General features: G+C 46.1%; 1 non-coding gene across 1 annotated transcript; it reads right to left on the bottom strand.

The window, feature by feature from the left end:
- Positions 1 to 1730: 1730 nt before the first annotated feature.
- On the bottom strand, positions 1731 to 1805 carry Trnai-gau (transfer RNA isoleucine (anticodon GAU)). Its single transcript has one exon. It is a non-coding gene; the product is annotated as a tRNA-Ile (tRNA).
- Positions 1806 to 12428: the final 10623 nt, after the last annotated feature.

Raw genomic sequence — 12428 nt, forward strand, 5'->3', positions numbered from 1 at the left:
TCATGTATTGCTCAGCGTGGTCGAGTTTTCTAAGCAGGCCACGTAAATGTTCCACGTTTGCGCTGTGCGCACTACCTAAACATAACAGAACATATTTCGCCGTTGTGTTCCGATGTTAAATGATTGCAGAAGTCAGCGCAGCTGTGCATACAGCGCGTGTTTTCCTTTCTTTCTTTCTTCCGTATATTAAAAAAAAATGTTAACCTCATTAACCATAGTAAAAAAAGAGCCTAACCACACCCCTATGCCTCCTTTGGTGTTCTAGACTGCCGACCTATCTTTCTGTATTTCCTCAACGAGCCCCTCATTTCCTTACTATATTATTCTGCGAAAGCCTAGCGGGGGTCTCGGTTCTGGCAGCCTTGATGCCTAGGTAGCATAAGAGGGCTTCCCGCAACTTACCCGCTCATGACAGGCTGTAGACGTTCGAGTCACGCCATGGGGTTGAAAAGAAGGTCCCCTTCTCCCCGTGTAGTCAGAGTGGCACTGGCTACCACCGTCAAGCGTCAGATACACTTCTGGTAAATATAAATAGCCCAGAAACGGAAGGAGAACACAGTCGCCCAGATAGCCGAATTGGTAAGGCATTCGAGATCTAATCGAAAGGCGTGGGTTCGGTCCCCACTCTGGGCGCGTGTTTTTCTTTCTTTCTTTCTTCGGTATATTAAAAAAAATGTTAACCTCATTAACCGTAGTAAAAAAAGAGCCTAACCACACCCCTATGCCTCCTTTGGCGTTCTAGACTGCCGACCTATCTTTCTGTATTTCCTCAACGAGCCCCTCATTTCCTTACTATATTATTCTGCGAAAGCCTAGCGAGGGTCTCGGTTCTGGCAGCCTTGATTCCTAGGTAGCTTAAAAGGGCTTCCCGCCACTTACCCGCTCATGACAGGCTGTAGACGTTCGAGTCACGCCATGGGGTAGAAAAGAAGGTCCCCTTCTCCCCGTGAAGTCAGAGTGGCACTGGCTACCACCCTCAAGCGTCAGATACACTTCTGGTAAATATAAATAGCCCAGAAACGGAAGGAGAACACAGTCGCCCAGATAGCCGAATTGGTAAGGCATTCGAGATCTAATCGAAAGGCGTGGGTTTGGTCCCCACTCTGGGCGTGTGATTTTCTTTCTTTCTTTCTTATGTATACTTAAAAAAACGTTAACCTCATTAACCGTAGTAAAAAAAGAGCCTAGCCACACCCCTATGCCTCCTTTGGCGTTCGAGACTGCCGACCTATCTTTCTGTATATATATATATATATATATAATATATATATATTGTTACGGTGACGCTCAGGCGTTGAGGGGTGAGCTGAGGGTTTATTTAAAAAAACCTGGGTGAGGACCGTTGCTGAGCGTCGAGTCCGAGCCCTGGATACGCGAAAAGCACCTCGTTCTTCTCTTCGTCGTCCCGGCATTTTCGCCGGCGGGATTGGCCTGTGCCATAGTCAATGCCATCTACTGTGCACAACATTCAACAAGTTATGTAGCGTTACATTATATATATATATATATATATATATATAGATATATATATATATATATATATATATATATATATATATATATATATATATATATATATATATATATATGGGAAATGAGGGGATCCGTGAAATAAGACAGAAAATAAGGGTTGGCAGTCAAGGAAACCTCGGAAAGCAAAGGGGAGGTTGTGGTGGGTCATAAAAAGAGATAAAGAATTTTTTTAGTCGAAAAGAAAGTGGTGAAAAAATGCCCGCCGGTAGGGATCCGAACCCACGACCTCCAGAATATCGGTCTGGTGCGATAACCACTACGCTACCGGCGGGGCTGTTTCCCCAGCACTTTCTCGGGTGTTTATGTTAAGGTATTTTAGTTTCCTGCACTTGGGGGTGGTTGCCAGCGCCACTGGGACTGCTCGGGGTGAAGGGGACCTTCTTTTTAACCCCCGGGCCGTGACTCGAGTGTCTACGACATGTCGAGAGTGGTCGACCAGCGTTGAACCCTCTTAAGCTCCCTTTGGCACCAAGACTGCCAGAACAGAGGCCCTCGCTAAGCATGTAGCGAATCAGAAAATGGGAAATGAGGGGCTCCGTGAAATAAGACAGAAAATAAGGGTTGGCAGCCAAGAAAACCTCGGAAAGCAAAGGGGAGGTTGTGGTGGGTCATAGAAAGAGATGAAGAATTTTTTGAGTCGAAAAGAAAGTGGTGTAAAAATGTCCGCCGGGTGGGATCCGAACCCACGACGATACGTTTACTGACATTTCAGTGAGAGGACTCCCTTTCTTCAGAGAAAGGGAGTCTGAAGAAAGGGAGTCCTCTCCATGAAACGTCAGTAAACTTATTTCTATTTTCTACGTCTTTCTCGTTTGTCTCTGCCTCTACTAACCTTATATATATATATATATATATTTTTTATATATATATATATATATATATATATATATATATATATATATATATATATAAATATATATATATATATATATATATATATATATATATATATATATATATATATATATATATATATATATATATATATATATATATTGGGACTTCCTCGCTGCTAGCAGACGACACTGATCATCATCATTTCATGCTGCTTTTCACGAGCTGCCGCCGCATGCTCGCGTGGCTGCGCCGGCTCGCGCCCTTCTTCTTCGATTCCATTAAAGCCTCATCGTATCACGACGTGTCGCTCCGCTTTCTGAGCATCGCGCCGCAGCTGGAGGACCCAGAGGTCCAACACATGGTGCCGAAAACCCGGGACTTCTTGCCGACGCCAAGCACATCGACGCACGGAGCCGCGAAAGCAGAGGAAACGACGCGGCGCCTGCGATCTTGGCGAGGGTTCCCATCTGCGTGCGACGGAATGGAGCGGCAACTTTGACGACGCCTCAGACTACGGGCGCAACTGGATGGCCTTCTAGCGGAAGCGGAAGGCCATATAAAAGGACATCGAGAGGCGACACCATCGGCAGTAAGTGTACTGCTCGACCGAATCGGAGCATTTTATGCACATATTGAGAACGTTGATGAGGCGGTTTTCGAGGAGACACCAGACGACTTGCTAGAGAGTGAGACGTTAGACGCCGGACAGTACCGCGACAAGGTTGTCACCTTGACGGCTAGTCTACGTTTCAAGATGCAGGAATGCCGGTCTTTGACGCCACGCCCGGCGACCGTTCTTTCAATACCAACAGGCAAGCACACATCCCCACTAGCAGAACATCCACAGCAGGACTTAGACGCACGGAACATCACTCGGGTGCCCTTTGGAGCTAATTCGAGTCCTGGAATTTTACCGGCTACTTTGAACCACCAGATTCAGTCTGTGGTAAACTGGCACCCAACGACAGCCCAACTACCGCAAGACTCCACCTGTATGAACGATCCCCCCATTGAAGCAGAGCCCACTAACGAATCGATCAGGATGCACAAGAATGAAATCTCCCGCGAAGCTTCCATGAACATTTGCAAACCAGCGAGCAACACCACTGCGGTCGTTTCCACCTTCGAGCATAGAATGACTTCACAGGGCAAATCCCTCTACTCGCCTCCGGGAACACTAAAAGTGCGAAGCAGTCTTCGGAACCAGCGCTTCGATACACTTTCGTTTAATCTCCAGAACATCCTGTACTCCATCGAGGAGTCAAAGAGAACTGAAACTCTTCTTGAGCGAAAGTATGCAAAACGAGCCGAGTCAATGAAACATAAACGCAAAAAGAAAGAGCGAGCCAGAAGACGTAATGCCGAGCCCAAAGGGAGACATCAAGGGAAAATTGTTGCGCTGCAGAACACAGAACAAAACAGAAGTGAAGACGGCAAGATGTCCATGGAGGAAAACAGAAAGAAATTGCAGCAAGAGCACACCCTCCCTGAAGGTCCGACACCTGGAAGAAAAGCTTTCCGTTTGCACCAAATTTCCCTGGTTTAGGTTTAGAAACCTTTCCTGCTCCTACTTTGATGGAACGACTGTGGCTTCCAAAACACTGTGGACAAATTGCATGAAGCGACAGGTTAGGCAGTGGAAACACCGATGGCGGGGGAAGCGCTCTCTTGACGGCGGACGACTGATGCACGGGAATCTAAAATCCAGCCAAGAAAAAGACACTTATGGAAGGACAGAATCATTCTACTCGGCGAAAGACGTTGTCATAGAAAACTGTGGACCTTGACGCCGCGATTAGAAGAGTCGATCGATGGACGGGACGAAGTTTCAGGACTTGCTCTCTACGTTTGCCCAGCAGCACTACAGTCCAGCGTGCCGTACTCCACCCTTCGGAAGCCATGGACCTAGCGTCATCTGTCGGCGGGGGAGACTGTCGGGACTCCCTCGCTGCTAGCAGACGACACTGATCATCATCATTTCATGCTGCTTTTCACGAGCTGTCTCGCCGCATGCTCGCGTGGCTGCGCCGGCTCGCGCCCTTCTTCTTCGATTCCACTAAAGCCTCATCGTATCACGACGAGTCGCTCCGCTTTCTGAGCATCGCGCCGCAGCTGGAGGACCCAGAGGTCCAACAAATATATATATATATATATATATATATATATATATATATATATATATATATATATATATATATATATACACCATTTTTCTTGCTAGAGGTGGGCGCCGCCATTTGCTTTTTCTGACCAGACGCTAGCGCCGTCTATGAAGCGACCGCCGAAATCTCCGCGCTGGGCTGTTAAGTGCGCCGTTCTTTGCGTGCGTCTGCTAGGTATCCGTTAATTACCGGGTGAACCGTAGTGGTTTGGCGTTAAGTTAGCGGTTGGAGTGCTCGTGTGTGTGTGTTATGTTTTGTTTTCTTCATCTGCGGACGGATTTTAGGTCCTAATTTGCTACCAGAGCGGGAAATTCCGACCCCGGCTGTTGCGAGCAGCAGTAGCAGTGTGGTGGTGGTGCCAGTGGTGCTCCGCAGTTCCGCGATGCAAACGTACCGGTATGGCACCGACTGACATAGAAATCGATATTGGGGAGTAAATACGTGTTTTCAATGCCACCGTGCTTGTTATGTTCACCGGTTAGTCATGTTTACGGGAGCGCGGACGTGGAATGCGGAGCGCGCACAGCATATGTGGGTCACGGTGATCCGTGCTCGCGATGGACTTTCGACGAGGCGATTTCTACGCTGTTGACATTGCAATGCAATATAATCTTTCTTAACTAGACTTATGAGGGTTACTGATGAAACGAAATTACCCGGGCTGAAAAATAACACGACCGCACAACCAGTCAAATTACTATTCGAAGGTTGAGCAAAAGGGTTGACGTTCGGGCGAGTTAATATTGGTTGATCATGATCGTGATCATGATTGACCTAACTCTGCGCAGCGCATGTGGCCTGTCGTTCGGAGCCCACCTTTGTGAAACCGCTGCTTGCACCACAAATGCTTTACGCGACCAGCAGCAACTGTTTTGTTATTGTAATACTTTATATTCCGTGGCAACGCAAAAGGATTAGAAGCTTTTCCTTTGACCGCGTTGTGAACAGGTTGAGCTATTTTCCAAATGCAGCGTTCACGCGTATCTCGAGCTGCGTTTCCACATTTGGCTGCCTGCTTATCCTTCTATTGACCAGCAGTGTGCGATGGAGAAAGTTATCCTTTCATATCGTTTGGCAGTGTAATGCGTTGACGTGAAAAAAAGTAAACAAAACACCGTGATTTTAAAGGTTAGATTAGATGAAAAGGGGATTGTTTAATGCCAATCGGCTGTAATGACCAAACAATATATGGTATTTTAAATTGACTACAAGGAACCAGAAGTTAATGCAATGTTGTATTGTATCGGCGCTCGTGAAAGATCCCCAGGTGGTCAAAATTAACCCGCAGCCCTCCCATACGGCGCGCCTCATCACCCATGAAGCGTCGGGGCGTTAAACATCATAATGAATGAATCAATCAATAAATCAACCAACCAATCAATGCTGTATTGTAAAGGATAAAGTTGCTTCTAACATTTTAGGGGGTTCCGTTCCCTGTCGCAGCTTTGCATGTGATATATGGATTTTGCTCCGTCTGCTTGCTGTCCAAGTGCACCCAACAAACCCTGGAGTTGGTCGTTGGTACAAGGTCGTTGCGATTTATCAACGGAATCCACCGATATCTCAACTCGGTGTGCGTTGGGAAGCGATGACGCAAAAACACGCCGCAACCGCACTGCATTTTCTCCAGGCAGTGTCGTGCACATGCGTGCTGTCAGCGACTGTTTCTCGCTTTCGCTGGTTGTTCAATAACCCACCACCGCGCAGTGCTGACCAAACGACGTTTGCGCCTTGAACGGCATCGCAGCATTGGCTAAAACAGTTGAAAGTTCCGCAAAAACTAAGCACACGGTGCGAAATACTCCTGAACTACGCAGCGGAGCACACCGCGCCGAGCGATGTTAGCAGCCCAGCGCGCTCAGGCAACGCTGGTCGGCCGCCGAGAGAACTGGTTTGAGAGTATTTTCCTCCTTTCCCGGCTGCTAATGGAAAATGGTGCATATATATATATATATATATATATATATATAGTAAGGAAATGAGGGGCTCGTTGAGGAAAATACAGAAAGATAGGGCAGCAGTCTACAACGCCAAAGGAGGCATAAGGGTGTGGTTATGCTCTTCTCTTTTTCACTACGGTTAATGAAATAACCATTTTTTTTAATATACAGAAGAAAGAAAGAAAGAAAAACACGCGCCCAGAGTGGGGACCGAACCCACGCCTTTCGATTACATGTCGAATGCCTTACCAATTCGGCTATCTGGGCGACTGTGTTCTCCTTCACTTTCTGGGCTATTTATATTTACTAGAAGTGTATCTGACGCTTGAGGGTGGTAGCCAGCGCCACTCTGACTACACGGGGAGAAGGGGACCTTCTTTTCAACCCCCGCTCATGACAGGCTGTAGACGCTCGAGTCACGCCCCGGGGGTTGAAAAGAAGGTATATATGAAGGTATAAAAGAAGGTATAAAGGTATGAAAAGAAGGTATAAAAGAAGGTATAAAAGATATATATATATATATATATATATCAGGGTGTCGAACCGAAAAAAATACCGGTTCGGTTACGGTTCGGGTTCGGGTGAAATAATTTCGTTCCGGTTCAGTTCCGGTTCGACAAAATCACGCACCGAACCGGTTCACGAACCGGTTCGGGAGCTTGAACCGGTTCGCGAACCGGTTCGACGAGTTGAATTATCACTGAAATTAGAAAAAAACATTTACTAGTTTAAAACGACCGTCAAGTCAAAACACAAACAAAAATTCAAAATTCTGCTGTTCCCCAAGGGCAGTGGCGCGATTGCAAAGCAAACTTTAAACAATCACGAGATATTAGAAAAGCGACGATTTACCACCTTCTTTCTCGCTCAGACATTATGTTGTCCCAGCGACTATTCATAAAGCCACCGCCAAGACATATGACGGTGGGATATGTTTTCTGTCCTTTCCTTTTTTGTTGAAATCGCAATCGTCGCTATGCAATCACCCATCACGCTAACCTTGAAGCCTTAAATTTATTCCTGCGTACTGGCGCGTTCAAATACCAGCGCTTAATACCAATGGCGCACATTTTTTATATTTGTAACAAAACAGAAAAATCCTACAACAGGCACATAAATACTACCCCTGAATAATTTGTTAGCTGTCACCTTATCGAATGTGTTAGCCACACTTTTGTTAAAAGTAAGCTTTAGTTAACGCTCAGTCACTGCATTATTGCTCTGACCACTGCAATTCCTTTTGCGATACCGAAAGTGTGCATTACAATCAGTATGTCATCGTACCGCCTGAACCCCTACCATCGTTCCGTGTGCTACATTGCGGAATCTTATAACAGATAATGCGGTTACAAAATGAAAGGGAAATTTGTCACGCGGAGCATGAGATGGGACTTTTTGGGTAGACGCTCTTTAATTCGTCCACAGAAGTACTCCCCTCCGGAACGAGTCGCAGTAGAAGCAATGTAGCGAGTTGGGCAAACGGCGTAGCAAACGGCTTAGCCACTGAGCAGCTCCTGCGGTCACACTTGTCAAGTATTAATAATTTGCAGGTGTCGGACCTTTTAAACAAATTATTAAATGCAAAAAGTTTGCACACATCGAGTGTGAGCTTTCGCTGTTGCGCAGTGGAGCACTCCTGCAGCCTGATTGCTCCAATGAAGTCGCAACTAGGGAAGGGCAAAGTCATTTTATATCCCCTGCAAGCTGCCGAGAATGACATTTCGTTTGGTCAGCTTGCACTACGCTCGCGCCTCCAGCAGCAACAGACCATTGCTACAATGGTGCTAATTCATTTCCCCTGTTGTTACATAGAGCGTGATAGTGTTCAATTGTCGGGAGGGGAAAATACCCGAGCAAGTACGAAGTTGATGGTACGTGAAAGAAAGAAAGGCCTAAATTGCATTGACTGTGCAATATCAACAACAGAGGGTCGAACCGTTTCGGCATGAACCGGTAACCGTTATTTCTTTTTTCGGTTCAGTTCCGGTTCGACACCCTGATATATATATATATATATATATAAATATATATATATATATATATATATATATATATATATATATATATATATATATATATATATATATATATATATATATATATATATATATATATATATATATATATATATATATATATATGTATATATATGTATGTATACATATAGGGAGGAGTAGAACTTTGAAGATGGTAGAGAACACAAGAGAAGAAAAACTTCGAACAAGGTAAAAGCACGATTGTTGCCAACGTTTCAGCAAAGAGACTTGCTTTCGTCAGGGCAATCTCTCGCCTGGCTGGCGTGCTTTATATAGAGGTAGGTACCCAGGTAAGAGGAGAGAAGGAAAGAAGGAAGGAAGGAAGGAAGTGAAATTGAGAAAGCGGATTGGTTTGGGAGTATGTCGAGGGAGATATTGAGGGGAAAAGAAGGTTGTATAGTTTGAGCCGCGAAGTAGGTCGCAGGGAAGTCCACCGGGGGTTGATATTCCGGGACTTTTTGAAGAGAAAGGAGGAGAGGGTGTTTCTTGACCCGCCGCGGGGCATACTGAAAGGTTCTCAGAACCGCCGGAAGCAGACCAGGCGGAGAGAGTGGGGTCCTTATCAGAAACTATCTACAAGCCTCAGGTCAAAAGAGAAGATAGAGAGAGGGCGAAAATATCTAGGTCAAGGAAAAAAGAAAAAAAGAGAAAAAAACCTGGAGGGAAACCACACAAATCCACACACAAAAGAAAATGCAATGACCCAGCAAGTAAAATGGCACGTGTCACCCACGGCAACATTCCTTGAACAGGCCTGTCCTGAAACTCAAAAACGAAAAGATAAAGTTAGAGTGACGTACGGGGCACAAGACAAAGCGTAGTAAAAAAAGAGAAATAAATAAAATGGAATTCCAAAGGCAAAGGTTGGAGGGATGCGAGCGAGTATTAAGCTGGAAGCAAAGGAAAGAAAATAAAAGAAATTAGGTGACCAGGCAAAGAACAGAGGGAAGGGTCATAGTCTTTGGACAAGGTACATGCAAGACAGTGCCTAATTCTATTTTACCGTGAATATCGCAGGGATTCCAAGTTGCTCCTATACGCATTAATTCCAGTAGGTTCCATGGAGTTGAATTTGTGAATTAAATAGGATTCTCGGTATTTCCTGTCCCTCGGAGACTTAAAGTTTGACTGAAGTATATACAACTTAAGGTCATCGAAATTGTGGCCTGGTTGGTTGAAATGCTGAGCGGCAGCTATGGAGGATTTCCTACGAGTATCTGCCCGGTGACCGTTAAGACGAGGCTCACAGGTTGACTCGTTTCGCCTATATACTGGTTGTGGCACATTGAGCATTTCAACAAATACACAATGTCGGATGAAGTGCACGTGAAAATTGAATTAATCTTGTGGACATAATTACTAGCTGTGCTTTTTACAATGCAGTCTGTCTGCAGGTGCCTGCAAGTCTTGCATCTGGGGCGGGAGCAGCTGGCTATGACTGGTTGCTTTGAAGGCCCTATTTTATCATGCACTAAAATATCTTTTAGATTCCTGTTTCTCAGGTAGGCAACCCCTGGTGCTTCCGGGAAAGTCTTTTTAAGTCGGTCATTACTGGCTAAAATGGGGTAGTACTTCTGCAGTATATTGTTTACGTTTGGGAGGGCGTTTGAAAATTTAGTTATTAGGGCAGGCGGCCTGGCGCTTTCGTTTTGTCGCTTTTTGTTGAGCACGTCATCCCTTTTGAGATTAGACGCACGTTGGTACGCCTAATCGAGCGAGCTTTTGGGGTGGTTCCTATTCATAAGGGTGGACTTGAGTTCGTTTAGGTGCTCTACGTAGTCACTGTCATCACTGCATACTCTTCAAAGCCTGGTGGCTTGTCCTACAAAGATGCCTTGCTTGCAGTGTCTCGGGTGATAGGCTTTTATAATATAGGTACTGCTGCCTGTCTGTAAGTTTTCTAAAAAGCGTGGTTTTAAGTTTACCGCTGTCTAGAATGACGGTAGCGTCTAGGAAGTTCACTTCTTTTTCAGAATACTGGCAGGAGAATTTAATAGTCGGATGCGAACAATTGAGATGAGATATAAACGTTTCTAGAGTCGCGCGACCGTGTTCCAAAATTATGAAGATGTTGTCTATGTAACGGAGGTAAACCTGAGGTTTATGCGGAAACGAGCTTAATAGGGGGGCTTCAAGTTGCCCCATGAAAATATTGGCATAGGTTGGTGCGAATGGAGTACCCATGCTGGTCCCAAAAACTTGCAAAAAGTAAGAAGAGTGAAATTCAAAATAATTTAGAGTTAAAACTAGTTTTAATAAAGTTATGTACACTTCTGGCGCATGTTGGTGCGGGTGCTCTGATAGAGCTTTTGAAATAGCTTCGATTCGTTCGACGAAAGGGATGTTTGTATACAATGCGACAACGTCAAGAGTAACAAGGATGGTTCCACTGGGTAGGGGCCCGCCCTTATTTATCTCTTCTATTATGCGGAGGAAGTGGAGGGTGTCCTGAACGAATGAAGGAAGAAGAGCCGGAATGTCGGATAGGTAATGATTCAGAAACAGAGATAATGCTTCGGTTGGGGCATTGTTATTCGAAGCTATGGGTATGCCAGGAATGTCGGCAGTGAACAATAATTCTACGGGGAGTTTGTGGACTTTTGGGAGGAGGTAAAAACGTCCTGAATGCTTATTATTCAGTTTCATGAAATTTAAGTCAGTGGTCGTTATTATTTCTCTGGATCGCAGATCTGTGAGCCCCGCACGGGCACCTTGAGTAATCTTGGTGACGGTGTTGGCGACACCGCGGAACCCGAGCCCTCCCTCTCACGCTGTAACCGACCGTGGTAATGGGTTTTAAGGTGAAGGGTAGAAACCTCAAACGGTGGCCGTCGGAGCCCAGGTCAAGCTCCGGCGGATGTGCTCCCTGTCTGTTCACCAGGCAGGGAGCTCCGGGACCTCTTTGACCATCAGGGTAAAGTCAAAGAAGAAAGTACCCCCGTGGTCTGCTTCTATACTATGATATATCGCATTTTCTAACCCCCCCCCCAAACGTGATCGGTCACTGAAAAAGGGCCGCACCGAAGTATCCTTTCCTCCTTTGTCTTCGATCTCCATTCCAAAGCCCGATAATTCCTCGCGCTTTTTGGTAATGAAATCCCTGGATGAATCAAAACCCGTCACTTCCGAGTCTGTCTTTCTCATTTCCAAGTTTCTCGAAAGCCTTGTAGGCAAATCGTACAAGGCTAAAAAGCTCACAACCGGAGAAGTCCTAGTTGAAGTCCAAAACCAACAACAATCCTGTAACCTCTTGAAGCAAATGCGCATGGTGACATCAAGACCACGCCCCATCGCAGCCTCAATAGCTGCCAGGGCGTGATCTCTGATAGAGATCTAATAAATGAGACTGAAGCAGATCTGCTCGACGGCCTTCACTATCAGGGCATGACAGCAGTGCGGCGAATCACGATACGCCGAAACGACCAAATAACAGCTACTAAACAGATAATCTTGACGTTGGACCGCTCAACACTTCCTGAGTCGGTCAACGCAGGCTTCATGAGATGTCCGGTCCGACCGTACGTGCCAAACCCACACCGCTGCTTCAAGTGTCAGCGGTTTGGGCACGGCACAACCTCTTGCCGTGGTAAACTGACGTGCGCAAAATGTGCAGCACACGATCAACTAAGCGACAAATGCGAATCCGAGAGCTTCACCTGTGCGAACTGCCAGGGACAGCACGTTGCCTATTCTAGGAGCTGCGAAAAATCCAAACAAGAAAACAGATCATTGCCTTGAAAGTAAACGAGAACATCACCTTCCCAGAGGCGCGAAATAGGTTCGGCTCTTTCCCCCTGGGCAGGTACGCCGGCGCAGCTCGCCGGGGGGCGGAGCGGCGTCTGATCTCGGCGGGGACCCAGTACCGCGAGTCCGACTTTGTCTCGCCCCCCCCCCCCTCGGGTCGCCTCCGGCGGCCCAAC

Source organism: Haemaphysalis longicornis, unplaced genomic scaffold (assembly GCF_048455015.1).
Source record: "Haemaphysalis longicornis isolate Haplotype H1 unplaced genomic scaffold, Haemaphysalis longicornis Haplotype H1 scaffold_1, whole genome shotgun sequence".
In the NCBI taxonomy this organism is placed as follows: domain Eukaryota; kingdom Metazoa; phylum Arthropoda; class Arachnida; order Ixodida; family Ixodidae; genus Haemaphysalis; species Haemaphysalis longicornis.